This window comes from Ixodes scapularis, unplaced genomic scaffold (genome assembly GCF_016920785.2).
Source record: "Ixodes scapularis isolate PalLabHiFi unplaced genomic scaffold, ASM1692078v2 PGA_scaffold8__174_contigs__length_109621045, whole genome shotgun sequence".
Lineage (NCBI taxonomy): Eukaryota > Metazoa > Arthropoda > Arachnida > Ixodida > Ixodidae > Ixodes > Ixodes scapularis.
In genome coordinates, this window is record NW_024609883.1 from 7,526,919 (window position 1) to 7,549,244 (window position 22,326).

A 22,326-nucleotide genomic window follows, 5' to 3' on the forward strand; every position below is an offset into this window, starting at 1 on the left:
CGAAAACGGGACTGAACATGTATTTTCAGCCGAACCGTAACCAAACAGAAATCGTCGCCGTTACCTTGAAGCTGAATCGGAACTAAACCGAAGATGAGATGACTCTAACCGATACTAATATGCCAATGGCTACTGTGACCGCTCAAATGAACCCTTTCAGTATTACCAGTGAGGGTGTTGCGTGTGCGATAGACCGTCTTCCAACTAATTCAGGCCATGGTCCAGATGGAATAAGTACTAAACTACCTAAACTAACTAAATATTGTTCCAGCGTCCTCTTAGCAGCGCTTTTCAAACAGTCAGTATCAACTTGCACGTTACCAGACAACTGGAAACTAGCCCATGTTGTGACCATCTTTAAATCCGCTAACCCTAGTTCTCGAACAAACTACAGGCCTATTTCGTTAACTTGCGTATCTTGTAAATTGTTTGAACATATTATTTATTCTCATTATTCTCATTATACTTATAAAATTAACAATACAGATATCGAAAGCGTACAATCATATAAATATCTAGGAATTCACTTAACATTTAGCCACTCATGGAACCTCCATACCGAAATAGCTTTAAAGGATGCTTCTACAAAATTAGGTTTCTTGAGAAGGCAATTATTTCTAGCTGACACTAACACGAAACTTATGGCATATACATCCCTTGTAAGAAGGAAACTGGAATACACCTCAGTGATATGGAATCCATACCAAGCTTACTTAATTAACAGTCTGGAGTCACTACAAAACAAAGCAGCCCGGTTTATAGCACGCAATTACTCTCCTACTAGTAGCATAACCCGTATCAAAGAATCATTAGATTTAATGCTTCTCGCGACCAGAAGGGGAATTGCACGTTTTTCGTTATTTCATAAAATCTACCCTAGTTCATCATCTTTCCGTCAAACGAACGTTATGTCCGCTACTCGCATTTTCCCCCGCTTTGATCATCCTAACAAAGTAAATTCAGTATTCGCGCGTACTAACTTACACAAATACTCCCCGCTAAACATCGCAATGAATGAATGGAACGCCTTACCAAGTAACATTGCAGTCATACAGGATTACCAAATTTTTTTTAGGCTTCTTGATTTCTTTTATTTCAGATAAAGCCTAAGTCATTATCACTCTGTATGCTTTGCTTCGCCATGACAACTTTGAATTGTTTCTTCGTGGCGTTTATCTTTTTTTTTCGTTGCTCGCAGTGTGTTACGGCTATTTGTTCATTGTTTGCATTGCTTCTAATATTGGTGTTAAAAATTCCCCCTATGTAATGCCCGAAAACGCCCTTAGGGTAAATAAATAAATAAATAAAAAATAAAAAGAAAAGGTATTGTCACCTGCTCAAAAGCATTCTGCCCCACTGGTCTCTATGACAATTGCTGAATCGCGCAGCCCCGCTTATTCGCTGCAGCGCGATTGCGGCCACCGGACGGCCATTCTGCATACCGTTTTTGTAGCGTGAGCTACACTGGCCGAGGTTGAGCAGTTTCGCGTGGCTCGCATAATGAGCCGTGCTCCGTGCTGCGCAAGCGCGAGGAGCGGTGACGTCACACGGCGCACAGCTGGCGCGCCGGAGCCAACGCTATTAGATTAGCTCAGTTATGGAACTGCTCATAGGCGCCGCATGCACGAACAGTACCCCCCTCACTCACCACGACTCGCCAAGCGTCGCTCGACGCGCCGCCAGACGGCTGCTTTGGTAGCTGAATCAGGATACGTACGTTTCAACGTTACTAAAAACGTAAAAACCAACGGAAAAAGACCGTTTTTGTAGTAACTTTTATTGGAGTTTAGTACGAAATGGGGGGCGAGTGATGTTTTCTAAAATCTTTAGTTTGAAAGGTTTTGCACTACAATTAATATTGTTTTCATACAACCATGCCTCAGCGGCAATTTCGGGTAGCGCATCCCGACCTAGGTTCATCTTAACTTCGGGGCGAATTCGCGGCGCGCCCGCTGGGGAAACGGGGGTGGCAGCTCTGTGACTATTTCGGCTCCGAAATGGCCGATTGAAGCCAAGATGGATGTTACGTGCAGTGACCGCTGCAGGATAAATGGCGGCGTTGTGATCGCCATTTGGCGCTTCCACTGATCTTTATTGTGGTAGGCTAGATCGCGGACCGCGGCCTCGGCAGCTGGGGCCGAGGGCGCCACCGGCGGCCATTCAGTGACACCAACCAATGCATGGGACTCTATGTAAAGAACAAGAAAAAGTGCCGCTTCCGCCTGTTTCTGAGCTGTTATCGGCCTGAAACTTTTTGAATGCTTTTCGACAAGCCCGTCAAATAGCTTACGTACAAACATTAAAACTGACAGCCCCCGCAGTTCTTGTGAATAAATATTTTGTGGTCGATGAGTGACTCCGCGGTAGTGCAGCTCAATGATGCGAGAGTTACCTAGAGTTACCGCGGAGTCGGTGGCGGTTCGTCGAGTTGGGTTTAGCAGACGACAATCCCGAAGGCTTTGCTACGCGGAATTCGCTCACTCCCGGAAAGCCGCTGTCGAGATGGGAGTTCCCTGTCATTAATCAACTTCTGTGCTTCCTTAAAGACGGTCTTATTGACGGCAAGTTCCTTTGTTTACTCCACTACGAGAGCAAGCTTGCCAGCTCAGCCGTAGGTGTTCCGGTACGTTTCATTATTTTATTCGGCGACCGGACGTTTGACGAATACCGATTCGATCTCCAAACACCCGACATAAAAATCGCAGCGCACCCTAACATACTCGCCTCCGAGTACAGCGCACATGCTTACTTCTGTGCATTTCTCCCATAGACTTGCGTGTATTGCCTGGTGGCAAGCAATGGCCGCCGGTGGCGACACCGACGGGCTCGCGGTCCGCAATCCAGCCTACTACAATAGAGATCAGTGGGCGCTTCAGCTAGGCTCTTTGGAACGCATAGTTATGAAACGAGAATATAGTCGGCGCTTCGAACGACACTAGACGGACTGCGGTGAGTGAGGGGGGGGGGGGGGGGGGGGGGGGGGGTACCCCCAAAGAGTTATTACAATAAACGCTAGAGGCTCAGCTGGCGCTAGTGTCTATGGGACTTCCGGTTGCAAATTGAAGCAGACAGCATGCAGTCTACTTTTCCAGTCTTTCTGTGTATTCCTATGGGAAAACGCGCGTGAATTTTGTCTCGTCGCCGGAAAATAACATTAATAACTTTTGTTATTTCGGTTGTACCGGGTAATATGTACCTTTATTAATATTCTGAAAGTGTAATTGCTTTAGTTACAGCATTTTTCCTTTACCACTGAACGATGCTAAACTTCGCTATATTTCAGGCCCAAACCTCTGTTCCATGGCAGATGTATAGAAACGAGCGACGATTCTAAGCAAAATAACGATCGAAAGGAATGTAGAGTGTGTTCAACGTTCGCCAGCATTCCGTTGGTGCTTATATATTTCTAATATGCCTGTCCTCTCACTATATGAAAATGACCCCGCCATGCATCTTTACGAGTGGTTAAAAAAAAAAAAAAAACGTTCGAAATGTAAATAATAAAGTACGTGGGCTACGAAAGGTGTGTTCTCTTGTTATTTCCTATGTAGGGCAGTTTTTGTCGCGCTCCTGTCCTCTGGCTTCCCCCTATTTGCAAAGATTTCGAGCGTGCGGGTGATGATTTGAACACAGAACAAGAATCTTCGAACATATTCATGAGCAGAAAGAATAAAGCAGTACTTATTTATTGCAAATCGGACTATATTACGTGACTTTCAACTTATTTTGATCGTCTGCAAGCACAAGAAGTTACTTACCCAGTGTTACTGCGTAGTTCTTGCCGTCTCTCTTCGTTTTCCACATGTCGTTCGTTCGTTTGGCACGTATATCCCCCATGCTGGAAAGCGTCGACTCCGTGTTCGCGCTAACAGTGTCCGACAGTGCACATAAATACACGTACGAAGCGGTTTTAACACCGTTTTTAATGCCGCGAATTTCAAATAAAAATGCTGTAACTGACCAATTATTTCGTCTGCGTGACTGAGAAATTTTCCAATATGCCTAGCACGTACAAATTATTCGTTATATTTGCTCTTATAATCGAGCGCAGAGAGAAAATGCACTCGCTTTTTCCCATAGAAATGCATTACCGGAAGTCAATTTCTGACTGCATGCTGTCTGCTTCAATTTGCAACAGCACACTAGCGCCAGCTGAGCCTCTAGCGTTTATTGTAATAACTCTATGGGTACCCCCCTCCGCGGGAGTTCCACAACTGAGGTAATCTACTAACGTTGGCCGGAGCCACCGCCGCCACCGCGTGCGCCTTGCCGGTCTGCAGATTCCAAAGGAGTGACGTCATAGCCAAGGCAGACGCACTGGCGCCCCCGCAAGCCCAGTTGTCCACCTTCGTTGCGCAGTAGGCAAGTCAGACGCGGCCCCGGAGCCGCTTGATAGCGCCTCTCACTTTGTGCGCATAAGCTCACGCTACGCATATCCTGGCATAACCGAGCTAAGCCGCCGCTATTTGTTCTCTCGTTTTTCTATCGTTGCCGAGGCCGGCGGCAGCGTGCCAAAGACACTTGTTCCACTCGTTCGTCGTCATTCGCCGAAGGCGTTCTTTAAGATCCCGTGTGGGACGTGATACTTGCCGTTGAGAACACGTGGAAAGTTTTACAAAAGCGCAGTGACGCAGGAAAAAGATACAACTCGTCGAAACCGGATCTTAAGGAACGCGTTCGGCGAATGACGACGAACGAGCAGAACACGTGCGTTAAGCACGCTGCCGCCGGCCTCTGGAACGCTAGCAAAAAGAAAAAAAAAAAAGAAGAAAAAAACGGCATCCAAGATTTTGCATGCATGTTCCGCGAATGCGCCCGCCGTCCGGTGAGCGCACTCGCGGAGCGGGGATGCGCGTTCCAGCAATTAAGATTGAGATCAGTGTTCTCCCTTTATTTTGTTTTGTTTCGTTAATACCGGCAACCAAATATTTGATAGAAAAAAATTGCAATGTATGAGAAATAGTATTTTATGGCGCGTTTTTCTGACCACTATGAGTAATCATGTGACGTCACGTGTCACGTGATATTACGCGACGTGGTTATGTGACGTCAAGGTGTCAAGTCATGGTTTCAAGTGACGTCATGTGGCGTCGCTTAACACTACGGCGTCAGAGGATGTGGCCGCCTTGCGTCACGGCGTAATGTCGTCGTACCGCGTGACGACACGACGCTTTGCACCACGACTTTCCGCCCAACGTTACTAGGTCTTGCAGCGTCGCTCACACCATTACGTAACATGACAGGATGAATTTGCGCCGTGCGTCAAGAGACACCAACCTACTTGATTATCATGCGCCCGAGCACTAGACTTATGCTCCTGACAATTCAAGGCTCGGCGAATACTCGAGCCGTGGGTCGTTTTCAATCAAAGATGAAAATAGCTGAGCTTTAAGAATGCCTGGAGCTCAGCCTGGCTCAACCCGTGCCCTACGCTTTGTCATTCGCAGCCTGTAGCTGTGACAGATATTGCTTGTACTTATTCGGCACCAGATTACGTGGCCGCTTGTTCTAATCGCGAGTTGAGGAAGTAGACGCCGCTTATTTTATTTCTTTTTCCTGACAACCTGTGGAACAAAGCTAAAGCGTGTTCCACAATTTATCTACGTCAAAGACCAGTTCAAAACGATTATTTACTAGAAGAACAAAAAATATTGTACGGCCCATTTAACATGTACAGTACTCACCAAACGTACCTGTAACATGTGAACGGCGTCTTATCTCATTAAAGCGCTCTCCTGGTGCCGCCCGAAGAACTGCTCCATGACGTAGCGCTCTGTGGAACGGTCCGAGCAGGTGAGGTCTCTCGCTAACGGCCCAAATTGCTGCTGGACCGAAGAAAACACATATTCAAGAAGATTGCTACCTCGTGACATATCGATATAATAAACGGTGTGATGTTTGGTTCTGTATGAATACACTGTGACTTTTAATTAGGGGTATGCGAATATTCGAAAATTCAAATACTTCGCGAATAATGCTTGTTATTCGATTCCACTCGCTTCACACTTTCGCTATTCGAAGTACTCGAGTTCTCCGGATACTTCAAAACAACGAATAACACGGAACTCGCTGATTTGTGTAAACTCGCGGTCGAGTGCCCTGTTTTTTGTTCTTGGATACCGCAGTATGGTTTAGAGCTTGAGAAACCCAAAAAGCCAAACTAAGTGCCTTTTTTGTATGAAGCACTGGAAAGCTGTTTGCACGCGGTAGCGTAATCTGTCCTTTACTCGCCATGATGTCTGGAATGCGGAGTTGGCGAGGTGGTTGTAACGCAAACGCTGCCAGAGATTTGATGAAGGACTACAATTTTCAACGGCACCTGCATCGTCGTGAGCAGAAACACGGCAGATCACACTGACTATAGTCGTTCCTACAGTCACTACCGTAGCCAAGGTCCTATGCATTCGGATATAGATTTGTGATCGACTTCGGCTATAGGCGATATCTGACTCGTGTTATTTTCGCGCTTGATTTTTCGGTTCAACATTTCGCCAGTATTCGTCTTATTCATTTCTACCCGCTTTCAGTGGTAAAAGTGAGATTTGCTTTCTCCGCCAACAAAAGCGTATTTTTAATTTATTGTTTTCTTGTGGCGCCCTCTCTCGACCAAACGACAGCACACGGAAAGGGATGGCGCGAAGTCAGTGCGGCTGCACGGCGCGGTCCAAGGATGTCCAACTCTGCTGTGATTTGGATTTAAATTTGGATATGCGGCTAACCCCTTTGTAACGGGGGATCCCAGCGTACTCTATCTAGCCAAATTTATCTGTTATTTTCTTCTTGGTTTTTCTTCCACCAGTGGTCCAATCTTCTTTTTGTCCATTCCACCACCGGTAAAGGCCGCGGGCCCCTGCCCACAGTGCTGTCGGCGCCGTTGTTGCCCTCCTCGTCGATCTCCCGGAAGCCCAACGCCACCGCCATGTCTCCGCCGCACGGCACCTGCCTGCCGACCCGCCTCTTTTTGTTTACTTCCGTTTACGTTATAGGGTCCGTTCACCCGCACAAAAAGAGACTGCACAAAGTGGGGGCAGCTGCATGACGCGATCTTCGACTGTTTTGTGGCTTGCCGACCTGACACCGCTTGTGTACTCTCAATGACGTTCGGTAACTTCACTCCTTGAAAGGTGTTTTACCGACTCATCTTTTCTTTTATCTGTTCTTTTATTAGTTCGATGTGTGGCATTTTTCTTATTGCAATAAAAGCAACCCTTTTCATAAATGTTTGTTGAAAAAAAAAATCCCAGTTGTGTTTTGACTGAGCATTCACATTAGCTAGGAAATATTTGTTTTCAAAAATGTTCTAATTCGAAACTACTATTCGTATTTTGTTTTCTTTTCGGCTGTACGCATGGAAAGTGGGAAATTTATAACTTTGTTCGCCTTCTGTCCAAACCGGTTGCGACGTTTCTCTTTCTTTTCAACTTCGACACGTGGTTCTGTTTACTGGTGCGTGTCATTCCTTTTGTTTACGTCTTTTCCGCTCGGGTTTGGACACAGAAGAGGACGATCGGGGTGGTTTTTCTTAACGAGATGCCTAGGCCCGCAGATTGTTCTGACTAAAGATAGCAGCAAAAAAAAATTCAAATATACGCTTACTTTATTGACTATGGGTATCGTGATGAACATATGTGTAGCAGTGTCAAGCCAGCTGCCATGTCGCGTAATTTGTGAGCTATTCATACTGGGCTAAAATAAAGCGGGCCGCAGCGAACCCATGAAAATTAGCGTCGGGCCGGGCAAGGCCCAGTGACTTCCCTTCACACCCCCTAGGAGGGGGGGGGGGGTGTAGACCCCCCCCCCCCCGTGTTTTTCTGCAGGCACCCCCTTAATTCGCAACGACGCCTCTCTTCTCAATGCCCCCTTACCTCCCCCCCCCCCCTTAAAAATTTAGACACCCCCCTAATTTCCATTCCAGGCCAACTGTTGGAAGTCAATAGCGGGCCGCGGGTGGTTCGGGTCCCAAGAGACCGGGAGGAAGGGATGGGCCGGGCTTTTAAATATCGGCCCATGCAGACCTGTACTGTAGGGGCGTTACAGTTGGTTGCATACCTTCTGAAGCGCATGTTTCACACCACAAAGTTTATCTTTCTGGAGAAAAGAGTTATGAATAATTACCACCATGGTGCGCATAATTCACATGCTAAAAAACACATGCAGAAGCACCATCAGACTGTGGTATTAGTTTAAATTTTTGCAAACAATTCATGAACTTTTATTTCAATTCGTTATAACTGGGGTTGCCTTGTACACCCGCCTGCGATATGAAGGTGAACGCCGGACCGTTGACCGGTCCATGCTATCAGCGCCGTGACGCGGCTGCCGTGGCGGCTCGGTGTCTTATCGTGCGCTTCGCCGGGATTAAGCGCTTGGATCGAGCGCTGTTCTCAGCTCGGCTGCTGCTCCCAGCAGAAAGCGCGAGGATTGCGGAAGGAGCCTTTCAGAGGCTACCTGTATTCAATGTGATTTAGCATTTTTTGTTGTTGTTGTTGTGAAATATGCTAAACCGGAAGGCTCCGGAACTAATAAATAAAAAAGTAACAAACTTCCGTTTATTAAAAAGAACAGCAGTTATTAGCTCTCGCAGTTATTAGCGTTCGCTCATGAAGGAAAACGCAATTGAGTCACTGATAAACTATGCCAAACAACGTCCGCTCTAGTTCACGTGCAATATGCTAATCATTGGCCGGCAATGACGTGGGCACGGCGACCACAAAAAGCGATGCCGAAATCGAAACCCGCTTCCAGGCTTTCTGCGGGGAGTAGCAGCAGAGCTGAGAACAGCGCTCAATCTAAGCGCTTAATGTCGGCGAAGCGAGCGATAAGAAAGCGAGCCGCCACGGCAGCCGCGTCATGGCGCTGATAGCACGCACCGGTCAACGGTCCGGTGTTCACCTTTGTATCGTCTGCGGGTGTACAGTATGCCCCTCAAAATTAATCAGTAAATGGTTCAAACGTGAATGAGGCAATAGAGCTCTTTTTTTTTCTCAGTCAGAGCAGCGAAGCGACTGTCGAACACTGTGCATTTGTAACATTTACTGGGATGCAACAACCTTTTTCGCAGAGCCAAGGTACAACGAACGCAAGTTCCTCGTCTTCGGCAGGTACCTGCGACAGTTGTTTGCGGTGTGCCAGACAAGCTCCTGCTTATGCAGCGTGTTCATGAGTGCAACTGGCACACTCCTTACAGGGCGCACCTCTTGCCCGGCTGGGCATTCACACCGCTGGGAAAGACAGCCGTCCATGAACCGCGGAGCTCTTGGGATCCTGCTCATCTCAGCGCTTGTGATACTCATGGAGGCCTCTACAACCAACACTCTGCGCCTGCTCCGTCTGATGAATGTACAAGTCATTTGCAGGAAGACCTCCTTTGAGTACCAGCGACCCAATACGGTCCCCACTGCCGAGCAGGTGATTGTCATGATGCAATATGATGAGCTTTATCTTACATGATTTTACATGCAAATGCCGTGTTTCGCTACAGTGCCTTGGCCAGCATCAGACATTTTAGTATTGCCTTTTACAGGTGTGCATGGACGAGCAGGGCAAGCTGTCGGAGGAGCTCCACGAGCAGCCCCTAGATCTTGCTCGTTACGGGAGGTGCGACTCCCCTGGTTACTGTACAAAGTACCTGACGTGCTCCCTGCATGTACCTGGTATCAACAAAATCTTGCACTTTAAGCAGGTTCAGATGAGAAAAATAAGGAGCAGATCCATCCTCCTTACTGCCAAGCCATTCATTTTGAACAGATCATTCTGTTACTAACGCGCAGGGATGGGCAAAATACATGCAAATATGTATCGAAATACAAATACAAAATACTTCGTCAAAAATGTATTTAATTACAAATTTAATTACATTTCCAAAAAAGCATTTAAATACATGATACAAATACAAACAAATGTATTTGGTCTCCTCCAAATACTTTTCCAAATACATTCCTCAAAATCTGCGTCAGCGACTTGAGGGCACCTGCAACGGGTTCCTGGGTATCTCATTTTAATTTTGCACCGCACACTCGGGAGTTAGTGTGCGAGGGTCTAGTAACGTAATAGAAATATAATAATAAAAAAATGTAATCAGATTGGACGTAATAGGTGAAAAAATACAGAGCTTCAAGCAGCTTTTTTTGTCGATTACATTTTGGTATAGACCAACAAAGAACCGAGACCACCAAGACGCGCAGCACTAGCTAGAGAATTTTTTACTGTTGTATTTCGCACCAGTTACGAAAGTCTGGACGACCCGAGTATTTAGAATGTTCCAGGCAAAAATATGGATGGAAATCGGGCTGGAAAGCATCACAAGTTGTCACAGGCACCTATTTAGCCAGTCTGCCTGTGAACGTCGATTTCGTCACTATTCTTGCCCCGGACTAGCACCGTAATCACAAAGTCGCTAAACGCTTGTGCTTGATTGAGAGACACTGCATTCGGTGCAGAACGTTGTTTTCTTCCTGCTCTGGACAGTGCCTTTAAAATAAAGCCGGAGGAGAAAAATAAAAAAAAGAACCCATGGCCGAATAAAGCATGGAGACTATTCGCGACTCCAGCAAAACGGACGCCACCAAGCGGGAAAACCGGGAACCAGCCGGACCAGGTCGCTCCGCGCCCCTCTGCGTCTCTGGTGGCTTTCGCGGACACGTGTTGTCGGCGGGGTGGCGAACAATGTAATTTGACGAAGGGCCGAAAATTTCTTAAGTTTGCCTCAGCGTTCATTAGTGTGGTGAAGCCTCAGTAGATTGTTTCCTTCCATCACGTGTTTGAAAGCCCGTTCACTCCACAACACACGGTCGCGTGCTTTCGATTTCTTGGAAGGGGAGGAATCGCGAAAAAACGTTTTGATTTCTTGTCTGCCTCGAATCACATTCAAAGTGACGACTGCTCGGTAACTGATAAGCGTTTTTTTTATATAAGGATGTAGAACAGCGGACTGAGGACGACAGACGAGGCATTTCACTGGAGGGAACACCAATGTTGCAGTCAAGTGAATGGGAAAGTTCGATAGCTGCTTTTCTTGAGTTTGGTTGCGTTCGGTTAGCTTCAAATTTGAGCCACCCACGCCGGTCGGTGCGTAGGCTATTCATCTTGGCTGCTTTTCGCCGAAAAAGCCTCTGGACCACACTGAAGGAGTTGGACTGTTTTCGCAATTACTTGATTCCGGAAAACCTGCTCGCTGCATATGATGAATGAGGGAAATTATCTGTTTTGAAAAGGTGGAGGACGAGTATCGCAACGTTAGAAGCTGTCACGGCATTTTGATCTATCGCACCTCCAATATTTATATTACACCCCCGTCGAAGCCAGCCGCAATATACGTCTACATTGCTCAGGTTGACGGGCCACAAAAAATACTCATTTTCTACGTTCAGGATTCGAAGCAAAGTTCAATACAGAGAGGAATGTCCGATGAAGACTCTCTTCAGTTTGTCTCCGTGCTGCCGGCTAGAATCATTTGGCTGAGTTTAAGTAGTATCTCTCTGTCTGTCAAATATACCTTTATTGAGCATTTCACCTAACAGCTAGTCAACTAAGCTCATATTTCAACCCGAAGAATGTACTAATATCGCTACAGTGGGACATAGTACGTGATATCATACATAACCCGTTCGTCAAAATGACCTTCTCGATTGCTACTAAAACCTCAATTGAAATATGAGTATCAGCTGCTGAGTGGGGCGCCGGCGAGTTAACATGGTCCTTGGCTTAAGAAGCGCTTGCTTCATTTTCGTAATTTTTCTGCAGCTTGTGTTGTTGACCGAGCAGACGACTGGAGCTGTTTTTTAAACGCGGATACGCACAAAAGCTCGATTTCGCTGACAGATAAGTCGCATCGTGGAGGCATGCGAGTTAGCTGAAAATTACTCTCGGTGGAACAATTCTGTAGTCATCGCCACTTTTCTTAGCTGATCAAAACTGATTCGTATATTACCGTCTCTCCGGAGCCCATAGTTTCGGTTTTGAACGAAATCTCCGAAACGAAAGTTGGACAGGAAAAGAACAAAAAGCACCGGGGAAACAAAACTATGCTTTGCAAGTTTATGTGCACCGGCTACACTTAACCGTCTCGGTTCGAATACCTATAAAATTGGGCATTAAACGAAAGAAAATCTGTTAAATTGAACGCGCCACTTGTTCAGGCGGTCCGGCCGAGCCGACGCGACCTGGACTCAGCCGTCATGTTTGTTTGGTGGTGGTGCCCCCTATAGGTCGCTGGAGTCGCGAATATCTTACAACCACATGCGTAAAAACAAGAATTGTAACCTTGGCAATAACATTTATTTAACGTAATAGAGGCAAGTGCAACATTAAAGAGGAGACCTTCTCAGTACAGTGTAATTTTGGTGCGTGCTAATCATAGAGTTATTACAATAAACGCTAGAGGCTCAGCTGGCGCTAGTGTCTATGGGACTTCCGGTTGCAAATTGAAGCAGACAGCATGCAGTCTACTTTTCCAGTCTTCCTGTGTATTCCTATGGGAAAACGCGCGTAAATTTTGTCTCATCGCCGGAAAATAACATTAATAACTTTTGTTATGTCGGTTGTACCGGGTAGTATGTACCTTTATTAATATTGCGAAAGTGTAATTGCTTTAGTTACAGCATTTTTCCTTTACCACTGAACGACGCTAAACTAAGCTATATTTCAGGCCCAAACCTCTGTTCCATGGCAGGTATGTAGAAACGAGCGACGATTCTAAGCAAAATAACTATCGAAAGGAATGTAAAGTGTGTTCAAAATTCGCCAGCATTCCGTTGGTGGTTATATATTGCTAATATGCCTGTTCTCTCACTATATGAAAATGACCCCGTCGTGCATCTTTACGAGCGGTTAAAAAAAACGTTCGAAACGTAAAGAATAAAGTACGTGGGCTACGAAAGGTGTGTTTTCTTATTTCCTATGTTTGGCAATTTTTATCACGCACCTGTCCTCTGGCTTCCCCCTATTTGCAAAGATTTCGAGCGTGCGGGTGATGATTTGAACACAGAACAAGCATCTTCCCACATATTCATGAGCAGAAAGAATAAAGCAGTACTTATTTATTGCAAATCGGACTATATTACGTGACTTCCAATTTATTTTGATCGTCTGCAAGCACAAGGAGTTACTTACCCAGTGTTACTGCGTAGTTCTTGCCGTCTCTTGGTTTTCCACATGTCGTTCGTTCGTTTGGCACGTATATCCCCCATGCTAGAAAGCGTCGACGCCGTGTTCGCGCTAACAGTGTCCGACAATGCACATAAATACACGTACGAAGCGTTTTTAACACCGTTTTTAATGCCGCGAATTTTAAATTAAAATGCTGTAACTGACCAATTACTGTGTCTGCGTGACTGAGAAATGTTCCAGTGTGCCTAGTACGTACAAATTGTTCGTGATATTTGCTCTATATTCGAGCGCAGAGAGAAAATGCACTCGCTTTTTCCCATTGAAATGTATTACCGGAAGTCAATTTCTGACTGCTTGCTGTCTGCTTCAAAATGCAACAGCACACTAGCGCCAGCTGAGCCTCTACCGTTTATTGTAATAACTCTATGGTGCTAATCTGTGAAGTTTCGACTAGTACGACTTCAGCAGCAGAAGCTTTTCGAACAACGTGTCGCAAAGACGACGCCTGTTGGGGTACAGAATAAGGCTGCCAAGGGAAAATAGGCGCTCTACGCGAAGGTGTATGAAGAAATGAAGAGTTTCTTGGTTTGTTGTTGCTGTTGGCGTTGAGATGAAGAAAGAGCAGCTTTGGACACGTTTTAGGATGAGCAAAATGAGTCGTGACAATAAATTTGAGCGATGTATTTTCACCCACAAAATTGTATTTAATTACAATTGTATTTGAAATACCCACGTTTTAGTATTTAAATACACACGCCAAATACATTACCCAATTTGTAATGAAATACAAATGCAAAATACACAAAGTATTTGAAATACGTATTTCAAATACTTGTATTTGAAATACTGCCCATCCCTGCTAACGCGTAAAGCAATGGTCACAATGGGTGCTAAGCTGTTAAATGAACTTGTCATCTGGTGTCAGGACTCTGGAGCCCTTCTATTTCAGAAAGCAAATAGCTTAAGACTGGTAATGCTGCACAATAGCTCATACAGTAAACTCTCACTTGAGTGAACTTCAAGGAACCCAAGAAAATAGCTCAGTTAGCTGAAAGCTCACTAAACTGAATATATTCACTGGACTGTGGAAGAGCATAGAGCACAACATACATTGTGTCAAAGTGTGGAATGCAATTTATGGAGTCATGCACATCGATATATACAAAGTGTAGAACAGTTACGTCGCTCCCCTCTCATTTTGAAAAAAAAAATCTAGTTCCGATTTGCACCGGCGCTCTTCAAGCGCATGAAGTAACAAAGCTGTCTAGAGAGTCTATGTTTTTTCGCACTTCCTCTGGAAGAGCTGGCTGCTCTGTCGAAGACATACCGAAACGGCATCGTCGACAGACTCAAATCATCCCGCGCAGAGTCGTTTTCTGTTGAGATTAAACGCAGTTTCTTCCTCAAGCTTCGACTTTTGCTTCACTGTGGATGACAACGTTGACGGTAGTATTTCATAGTCCTTCGCAACCTCCACTTGGCTTTGACCGTTATGCCGACACTCAGGGAATTTGAGCTTGTCTGATAGACACATCTGCTACCGTTTCGTCGTACTCATTATGACAGTGGGCGCTCAAACGGCCGTTGTGCCGTTATTACCCAAAACTAAGATGGCCGAAATGACAACGAAAATACTTTCGCCATTTCCACTCTGGTGAAGAAGGAAGACCAGCGAAGCTATACCATGATGGGAATGAAATAATGGCCGGCTGCAAGTCGGTAAGCCAAAGTGAAAAGGCTGCAAAGGTTTCCGCCATCTGTAAGCGACGGCAGCAACCAGACAACGGGCAAGCCGGTTGGCTGGTTGCCGCCGTCGCTCATAGATGGTGGTAGATGTACAGAGTTTTCTGTCATCATTTGTTTCCTGGCAAACACAACACGGGGGAAACTACTCCTTAACAGCTACGCTGTATAGACAGATACACTACGTGGTTCGTTTGCGTCTACCGCACCACCACTCGGCCTCGGCGGCGCAGTGAACGCCTGGGATGATGCGCTGGCGCTCCAGAGGTGGCGACGGCGTGGCGGCGGGCATCGGCTACGCCAGCACTCCAGAGCACAAAACATCGATGAACGGATTGCAAAAATAATCCTGGGTTCACTGATCATGTTCGTTGAAGTGAAATCTTCGCTATCTCGACATTTATTTTTCATTGAACTGAAACATTTTTGCACAGAATGCATAAAAAAACGGCCGGGGATTTTTTTTTTTTTTTTTACAGTTCGTTATTCTGAAATTTTTGTTAAACCGACGTTCGCTAAAGTAAACGTTTACTGCACGTCTATAACTGCAGCTTTTGGGAATACCACGTTCCACTTTCCACTGATTACAGTATGAGGCGGTTCGCAGTAGAGGCCTCATGAGAAAGGAAGGCCTCACCAGGTGTCCGGCCTTTGCAAGGGAGAAGGAGCTGAGTGCGGCAGTCACTGACCACAGACAGGCACCGATCCATTTCTAAGCATACGAGGAAGAAGGAGCCAGCCGTCCACCATTAATTTGATGTCTGGCATGTCGCGAAAAGTAAATAACATTTCTTACGGTTCACTTCCTCTACGTAAACAAAACAACCTGCACTCTTTGTTAACACCTATAATTGGTATCTGTGCAAGTAGTTAAAAACTTTTGCATTGTAAGAACAGAAACATATGTGGCTGGGGAATTGGGAGAGAGCAGTTTTTCTTGAATGTTTCTTCGAGGATATCTCGACTATAATTTATGTCATTTTCGACTTTGCTGTAGGGATATCCAACCGAGTTTTAACTTTATTTCTGAGATACTATTGCTGAAATTATAGTTATGTGATACATATCTCGCGGCTTGGTTTTGGATTATTTTTATTTGATTTCTACAGTTCTGCGTATGCGGGCACCATATATTACAAAGCGTAATTTACATATAGAGGGCAGAAAAATAACAAGGTTTTTGCTTTAGGATGAATTAGATCTTTCTAAAATGGCGACGCCAGAAATGCAGCACACCACTATATTTAGAACACAGAACCGCAAAGCGATTCTTCCATCGCAAGTCAACTGTCAGGCGCACTCCGACCTAACCTGCCTCCGTAAAATATTTAAACTATGATTGTTATAACGGAAGGATGTCAAAACAATTTACGCTTCCTAGTAAATCTGAGATGAATATATTTGGATACATTGAGTGATATTTTCCTCTTCTCCACCACTCCGAAATTTTGTTTGAATAAGTTTGAAGAGCAATAGCGTCGTCGTCACTAAGCACTTTGATGGTAGGACACAAGAATCTGTGCACAACCAAATAATTGATGACATTCCATTTGTAAGATCAATATTGAAAATTAAATAGAGGGGGACTAAGACTGAATTTCGAGGGACTCTTAACTTTACATTTACAATAAATGAGCGAGCACTCTTTATGTTAACACGCTGCTTCCTGCCATCCAGGTAATCAGCTGTCCACTTAGGACTGCATTCCTCCATGTATAGGCTACGCACACTCTAAACAAAAATCCCGTCAAATTACTAGAAATTGCCAGTTAGTTTTTGATGCCAGTGCAATTTCCATTGTCTTGCATCACGCTCCCAGAATTAACTAGGTATTACGTGCATGACAATAATAAGGCCGTGCGGTTCTTGCCCGTAACTTGACCCTTAGAAGCATGGCAGAAGACCGTAACTCTCATGCACGGGATCCACAGATACGGGAATTTTCCCGGCATGAAAAATTAGCTGGCGTGTTGTCCTTAACTTACGACGTCAGAAAACCATAACACTTAAGGCCACGGTCCCACTGAATGTGGCAGTTTAGGTACTTTTTGGCAGGTCATTACTCATCTCCTTTTTAATACTGTTTTGTGGGATTGATGTCATTCGAAAGGCAATGCAATCCTCTTTTATTTGATATTATGTGTGTGTTGGTGTTTACTGTTCATGCGCATTTGTAGCGTTGCGAATATGATGGCGCGGACCCTCACTTGCTCCACTAGTTCATGTTTTATGAACGATCCATTAAAGATAACGCGGTTCCAATATAGCAGTTTTGTTAAGATGATGTCGGAGCAGAATGTAACGATACACTTTTTTGGTATTTGCACTACTTTGTTTCTTTTCATCCCTCCAAATATTGCCCTAAAATTGACATTTTTCAGCACAAATATTTTTTTAATGACGAGAGCTAGGACAATGAAATTCGCTACAGGTGTAGTGCTTATGATTGGTAATACGCAGAAAAAAATGTAATGTATTGTCAGTCTTTTTTGTTTAGATATTTTATACCAAAAGTAGCACTTTTTTGTGCTTCGAGTCATGGTACTTCAAATGCCGCTGAGGAAATAATTAAACAATGATAAAATCTTTTATCACATTTAGAGCTATAATGGTTGCCCAAGAGGTGGACGATGGCTTTTTTTCATTTTCAAAGTCATAACGTTCCAGGAGCCCTTCAAACTTACCTGTTTTTGACGCATATCTTTCTTGGACATCAAACAGATTTATTGGCATCTAGTAACATTTATTGTTTGGAATAGACATACATTGCGATGTATTAAATTCTCAGAATGATCTTGCTTTGGTTTTTTAATAAGTGTAGAGCTTAAGTAATTTTAAAAACAAATAAAGACTGTTTGGATGTTTTGTTGCGCTACCTGGCGGATGTCAGACAAACTGCTGATTTCTAATGTTCAAAAAATTTTCGAGTGCGGCGTTGGCGTCTGTATCATCATCAATCTCCGTGTCTTTTTACCTTCACATTAAAAAAATATATGGGAAGATTTACATCGATAAATGAATGATTTAAGTACCGAGTCAGGTTAATAAATCTAAGACAAAAATTATACAAGCACAGCGTGATATAATGTGTTAATTATTCGATATGATTGAAACCAATAAACAATAAAGACGAAGAGGAAAATAATACACCCGAGACCCGAGTTCACTTCATGCCTAGAGTCACTAAATGAGCTCAAAAGTATCGGCACTCCGTTCCCCAAAATTGTTTTGGGCGCCGCCATTTCGGGTCTTGTTCAGAGCAAACGCAACTGCCGATCGTCATGATCCAAAAATAAAGGAAGCTGATGCAATATTGCAATGCTCTGTCGCGGGTTGTTTAAACATTTGTGGGGGACGGAAAAGCGTTTCCTGTGATTTTAGATAAAGCTTCAGATAACTGTCAACCATGATTTTAAGCCGCAATATGGCCAAGAGTCGTTACTCTAAACCGTAGCTAATTTACTGGCACAAGCGGGAACAATGAGGAAGAGGCAGGTGTCAAAAGGTAGTGGATTGTGGAATCCACGGGGCTTACGTCATGGCCCCTCCAGGTATTACAAGCCTCTTTAACAAGAGCATGAATAGTGTAATTAAATAAGCTACGCTTCAGACTAGCGACAATTGGCCATATTGTGGCTTAAAATCATGGTTGCCAGTTATTTGAAGCTTTATCTGAAATCACAAGAAACGCTTTTCCGTCCTCCACTTTAAACAGTTTGCGACAAAGCAAAGCAACATTACATGAGCTTCCAAACACCGAATCTAATGCTGAGGATGTCGCACTTTTGAATCATGACAATCGGCAGTTGCGCCTGCTCTGCCCAAGCACGAAAATGGCGGCGTTCACAACACTGCCGGGGAAGAGAGTGCCGATTCTCTAAGCGCAGCTCATTTATTGGCTCTACTTCCCTCAAATCTTCTTTCCCCTGACTGAAACTGAAACTAAATATGAATAATACACTATTATTATACCTTATTTAGTTATAACCAACAACACATAATGAGAGAAGGAAGCGGCCGGGTAGGAAAAACGCGGGTTTTTTGTGCAACTGTTCTTACCGTCTCAAAAGAAAGAACGCGCGAGCTTGCGCTGGTTTAAAAAAATACGATCCAAAGAAAAGAGGCGGCATGCTGTGTTCTTTGTGATTGTCCGTCTAATTGCAAATTGTTGTGTGTATGTTTATACAGCCGGAGGTTAGTCTGCCTTAGTGGGCGTCTGGTGTCTCAGCTGTAGATGAACAACTTAAGGCCCGTTCACACGATGCATTTTTCTCGCGCATCTAGTGTCGCGAAACTTAGTTTCGCGAAATGGTTGCGCCGTCTGAACGAGTCCAAAAAGGACGTGCGCATCTAAAAAAGGTTGCGCGCACACCTCGCTTCTGGAGCGAGCTTTTGCTGAAACTTTGCCGAGCCCTGTCAATCACTCTGAGGGCGCCGCTAGAGCCACTCTATATGGCAGCGTAGCTGCCAGAGTAGCGACACGACGCAAAATTATCTAGATACACGACGTCAGAAGCGCCTATAGTGATCTCCATTTTGGGCCTGCAGGTTTTTATGGTAACCGTACTGCTAGCGACGCCGGGCGGCAACCTTTATCTAGTTGATATCTCCATTCGTTAATTGAAAAGTAGTAAAAGACCTAAAAGGCGCTTCGCATGGCAGTACGGCATGGGCCCCTGGAGGAGCAGTGTCTGTTTCTTCTGTGAAATGAGACGATTTGCAGCGTGCACGGACAAGGCGAGTGATTTTCCGCGCCGCCGGGATGGCGGCGGCTTCGTGGGACGAACGTACCGTCCTTGCACTTTCGGACTTCATTCCAATGGAACAAAATCCGATTACGCCACACACGACAGGACGATCGCCTTGGGACATGACCGCTGCTCGACTGCCCCATAGTAAGAGAATGTATGCTTAGCACCATACTTCTTCAAGACCCAATCATTCATTCAAGATGAGATTATCTCACCGACTGGCGGGGACCGACGTCGACGACGGTATCACCCTCGTTTCGGGGCGATGAACAGTCGACGGGGTTAAACCAAGAAGTACAGCACGGTGGTCTACAGAGGATTGTTAACGCCATCAAAAGAGACGGACGTCGGATATGAGGTGTTCTTGCCAACAGGCCAAGTGGTCGTCCGGAAGTTTACCGGCATGCAAAATGTCAATATTTTCATCTGGTGTAGCACGTATACCCGTGTTAAAGGGGCCATGAAATGATTCTTTAACTTCTTCCTTAGCTTTAATCCTCAACTCAAAAGAGAACAGTGGAATCACGCGGTCGTGACATGCTAGGGCACCGGTGGGATGACCGCAAGCTTCCACCGTGCTTTTTAAGCCCACCATAGAACTTGTCATTCGCAAGTGCACTCATGTGCACTCATTGGCCACGAACGCCAATTCAAATATTCATCGACGAATTGATTGTTGACGAGCGCATACGTCCGAGTGGTGCAGTTTTTGCGTCAAATACGTGAGCTGCGGTAGGCTGATGTGATTTTGGCATTTGTAGGCATTGCAAAGAGGATATTTAGAACCATACACATATGATGATAGCATCATAGCACACGGACATTAATGAGTACAAAACGGGCCCAGCTACAGAGAATAAATATCGTGAAAAATAATTGTCTGTAACTTGTTAATTACAAAGACGAACACACCTCTGAGCATATCAAATTAATAGTGTGTGTTGATGCATTCTTATGGAGCAGGTCATTTCATATACCTCATTTGAGCAAACGCCTGCTTGTCACTTGAAAAAAAAGAGCAAAAAAAACACTGCGATCAAATGCAAGCTATTGCAACGAAAGGACGTTTGTCAAAGTCTTCAGAACTGTCAATTCGTAAAATCGTCGATTAGTACAAAAGGTAAAAGGTCGCAGGCGTTTGCTCGCTTAAAGTTGCTGTGATTATTCGGTGACCCAGGGCTGAAACAACTTCCCCTAGGCCCTACACACGACGTATACCTTTCGTTTCGATTCTCAGAAATTCCAACATTCAAAGGAAGCTAGAAAATGCAAAAATGTTATCCTAAAAGCTGTATCGTGAGATCGTTGATTAGTACAAGACGTAAAGATCGTAGGAGGTCCCTCGCTAAAAGTTTGTGATTACGCGGTTACCTGAGGCTGAAACAACTTCCCCAAGGGCCAACATACGACGCATACAAGTCGCATTGATTCTCAGACATTCCAGCGTTCAAACAACGCTAGGAGTATGCGAACATTGCATGCAAAATGCCTTATCGATCCTCGAACACATCCAGAAATACGAGCACCGCTACGACGACATGACCGATGCTGTCGCACAGGTGCTAATATCCAGAGCGATCTTGCACAGAAAAGGTATAAAGTCACATTCTTTCAGATCTTCACGTTATACTTGCTTCAGAGAGCATGAAGAAGTCCGAAATCGTCGGCAAGCAGCGGCTTATTACGACTACCGCGCACCGAACAAACTCGTATCCACCAGCTCTGGGCGCTGCCATCTTACCGGTGACATCACGGCTATTACGAGGCATGCGAGGTCACGTGACGAGAAGTCACTCGGTTGCTAAGGAAACCGAGCCAGCTCAGCTCGTTGCTATGGTACCGCTGTGACCAATCACGGTGAGAGGCGGCACAGGGAAAAGCGTGGCGCTACTCTGGCAGCTACGCTGCCATATCGAGTGGCTTTAGGCGCCGCCAATGGCCGCTCAGAAACGTTCTCACGTGGCCTTTGAGGGGGGAGCGAGCTGTTTGAGGAGACCACTTCACTGCCGGTGTTGTAGCCGAGCCAAATTTGAAAAAAACCGAAACTACAAACGATGGATACTGCCGGCGCATCCGCAAGCACGTCAAGCACCACTGAAGGAAAGGGAATAGCATATCGGAAAAAAATCCAGCGATGGACGAAGACAATTAGGCCTCATTCACACAGCCGGCGTCTCGCCCCGTCCCGGCGAAAGCGCCGTGGGCTCCGTGCCGAAAACGGGACGGTGCGGTGACGGAGGAGTGTTCGAACCAGCGGCGGCGGAGCTGCCGGCGATGCTAGCGGTTTTTAGAATGTGGCGGGAGATGGAGAACACGACGCTGAATGGCTAATGGTAATGATGATGGTGTTGGCTTTCAACTGAAGCGCCACTTTATGGTCAACACCCAAACTATTTTCGCGAGTCTGAACGTCATCGTTGTTGCACATGAAGCGGTACGTGTGAACGAGCACATTTCGCGAAACTTGAGTGTCGCGAAACTGTTGCGCGCCTAAAAGATGCATCGTGTGAACAGACCTTTAGCCAGTGCGGCGGCAACCGCAAACCTGGGGTCTTTAATGTAAACCACGCAGTAGTGATACACGACCGCACGCCGGTACGATGCTCTTCCAGATCAAAACGAGCAGGGGCGGGGTGGGTTCTGCAGTGCGAGCTTTCGCTCCACGTGCTCCGAGCTGGCGTGTGCTATACTCCGTTTCACCTTATGTTGCACCGCAGAGAAGGCT

At 45.4% G+C, this 22,326-nt stretch overlaps 1 pseudogene; it reads left to right on the forward strand.

The window, feature by feature from the left end:
* Positions 1-9,040: 9,040 nt before the first annotated feature.
* LOC115309882 lies at positions 9,041-15,636 on the forward strand (annotated as a pseudogene).
* The last annotated feature ends 6,690 nt before the right edge of the window (positions 15,637-22,326 follow it).